Raw genomic sequence first — 3267 nt, 5'->3', positions numbered from 1 at the left:
ATTTCCCAGCATACCCCATCATGGCATCCCGAGGTGGTGGCGTGGAGCAGTGAACAAAAATGTGTGCAGTGCAGGCTTCAGGTGAGTCGGGTGGGTCACAGCACCACTGGAACAAATTGGGTCCTCGCTGTGTCCCCTTGAACTCCGCAGCTACCAGATGCGCTCAGATAAGATGCAAGAAGTGGCTGCCAAATGCTAGACAGATCGCCGTCCTGAGGTAAAATACCTCGGTCTTCCTGCATCCTCCGGTCGGTCATGGCGGAAACCGAAGTTACCAGTCCCCTGGTTTGAAGGTGTGCTGCAAGCAGCAGCGTGCCAGTTGAGCTTCGGGTTCACTTTCGTGCTGCGGGGCCGTCTGTACTGAGCTGCTGGCAAGCTCAGAAAATATGACGAAAATCCCTTCCAGAGAAAAGAACAGAGGCCGCAAGGGGAATCAGATAAGACACATCTTTATTCCGTGTAGTCCCAGCTTGGCGAATGCATTTCGGCGGGTTCGCCTATATATATGTATATATATATGGAACAGTATTTCTGCACCCCCATCTCCCAGGGGGACGGATGTGATGATTATCCCTGATCTGCCCCCCTACTGGGGGGGCAGAAAGCCCACTAGACACCGGTGTCATGTGGTTAAATTAGTCTCGGGAGGAATGCCACCATTTTACATGTTTACTTTTAAAGTTGACATCTTTCTTAAACGTTGACTCTTGACACACATTTGCATGAACACACAGGATAATTTTCTCTGAAATGTATTTGCTTACATTTACACTTCTTCATAGGCATATTATCAGGGCCTTGAACAGTCTGTATCAGGCTAAAATTCACTGCGCCAAATTATGATTTTTGTTGTTGTCCTCTGGGCAACAGCCCTGCATTTGTAGAATCAATAATGATGGCCTGACTGGGGCTCAGGTATGGTAACTTGGGTGAAGTTTTTTATATAAACAACACCATTCCTTTGTTGAGACGGAGGAGCATCTCGCTGTCACTGTCGAGGTTGCCTCATTCTGGAATTCCAGCCAAGCTTAATCCTGTTTACATTCCTGGGAAGGGTGATGGCCTGCTCTACACAAGAACAAGCTCCGAGATGAAACATACTCACCCTGGGGTATTCTGACAGATTTGCACCTCCTACGCCCACTAGGTTAAGAAGCACTAGGTAGTAGTATAGATAAGATTACATATGTATGCTTATAATCAATGTAACAAGATAATGGTTGAATTGTTCATTTCCTTTATGATTCTAGTAATGCTGATTACTCTGTTTTGTTTCCTTCTATCAATCATCGCAGAACATGAATTCTACACAAGAATCACAATGCTTCAATAAATGATTGAACTGCCAATTTAAGTATTTCTTGCATCTCCCTTTGAGCATGCACGTGTTATTAACGATTGAGATCGATCTGTTTCTGCAAATTCCTTGCAGAAACAGAGTTAACATGCTCGTTTGCACATGCTCTCAGGTACCTTGTAAGGTTTAGAGGTCCAGAGGGTGCACTGTGGGCTAGCCAGGATTAAAGCCAACATATCCTGATGGTGTGAATGGGGTCAGTCTTGTACAGCTTTGCTGTTTATGCTGACCATAGCATGAAGCGTATAGAACAGAGGTATTCTATTTATGAATCACATTACCAGCAGCAAATGCCAACAAAGGGAATTTTCACACATACACTAAAGCAGAAGTACCAAACAACTATAGATCATATGAGGATTTAGAAATCTCATTGACATATCAGGAGCACATGAATTGGTTCCTAGACATGCTCTCACATACATTAAGAAATGTTAGATTACGTCCTCTCAGTAATGAGAGAAAAAAATGGCCCTCCAAGTTGGTTACAAACCTTATCCAGATATAAGAACCTTACAGCTCCAGAACTACATGCATTATATAGAGGTATAGTTACATTGTATAGATGACTAATACAATCTGTTATGCGAACCATAACAGCAATCCCAGCAAGGGCAAGGGCTGCTCAAGCTGCTCAACCACAATTGGGGATGTCTGGAATTAGCCCAGAGACTATAAATGCAATTATGGGTAAAGTTCCCGTCAGGCGGGATAAGAGTCTGTTCTGGATTTCACAAAAATAAATCAGCTTGATGCAGTGTTTTCCCATAAGGGACCCCAAGAATAACAGAATTCTCACAATGGGCCATATGTATGAAGCCAATTTGTGATCGCAAACTCTTGAAATTCGCAGAATTTCAGCGTTTGCTATCTCAAATTAGCAACTAGCGCCGTTGGTAGTTGGTAGCCTGTCTTCACTTTCTACTCCTGCCTCAACGGAGCATATTAGGCGTCTTTGCATGCAGACGCTTACCATCCGGCCATCGCGCTGCTGTAACGGGATCCCATTGCGGCCCCACTACGAGCAATTGAAGGTAAGCTTTGGACAGAACCGTGGCTCCCTCATGTATTCGAATGAGCCCGGATAGACTCGCGCCAGATGTCACATGCGCCCTTGATATTTTTATTTCAGGCTCGCACGGAAGAGGCCAATTCTATTGAGTGCCTTGCGTGGAACCAACCCCCGGTTACGGTAACCAATTGTCCACACTTATCACCAACCGCTGCCAATTGCCCTTCACTCAAAATCCCAACTATTGTTTTCTTTCCACAGACTACACCCCTTATAAACTGAAGCCCTGTACCGAGCCCACGCAAAACGCTAGGCTCAATCGGTAATGTGTGTTTTACCTTCACTGCACCCACGTTGTCACCTCGGTATAAATACTATAAACTTTAACTTTGGATTATAATACCTTCTTTCTAGGTCATGAATAATTCGACCCTTGTTGGCCGGCTTTAACCTTTCGATTCCACTGAATCGTCAACCCGGTAATGGTGGTTTTTTAACTATAAATATGCCGTGTGTGGAACCTTTTCTGTCACACACCGAATAATAACCATAACCAATCCTTTCAGGCATCACCAGTAATCGGAACTGATCGGAAACGTGTCCACCCACGACTGGCCCATCCAGCCCGGCTCGTGGTAATTATTTCCCCCCCCCCCCTTTTTCCCCCCCCTTGACTCACTCTCGCCACCACGATATTCCTTCACCAAAACACTATATTCCCCGCCACTAAGCACTATTGCCACATATATGAACGCGGTATGCCTTGCTTGTTTGATCTGTTCTCCTGCATCCCAAACACGAGCACATTGAGATCCGTGCCCTTTGGGAACACTCGACTGCATGTGCACCTGTTGCATTTTGCATGAAAAAACGGTTGTTGGCGAGCATTTTAGCTTTT

The 3267-nt window shown here is 45.1% G+C and overlaps 1 long non-coding RNA gene across 1 annotated transcript; it reads left to right on the top strand.

Moving 5' to 3' along the window:
* The first annotated feature begins 2340 nt into the window (after positions 1 to 2340).
* LOC147731414 (uncharacterized) lies at positions 2341 to 2836 on the top strand. Its single transcript, XR_015308632.1, has 4 exons — positions 2341 to 2391; positions 2490 to 2549; positions 2631 to 2691; positions 2784 to 2836. It is a non-coding gene; the product is annotated as an uncharacterized LOC147731414 (long non-coding RNA).
* Positions 2837 to 3267: the final 431 nt, after the last annotated feature.

This window comes from Lissotriton vulgaris, chromosome 2_1 (genome assembly GCF_964263255.1).
Source record: "Lissotriton vulgaris chromosome 2_1, aLisVul1.2, whole genome shotgun sequence".
Lineage (NCBI taxonomy): Eukaryota > Metazoa > Chordata > Amphibia > Caudata > Salamandridae > Lissotriton > Lissotriton vulgaris.
The sequence above is the reverse complement of the archived record's forward strand: the minus strand, read 5'-3'. Positions and strand labels throughout refer to the sequence as shown.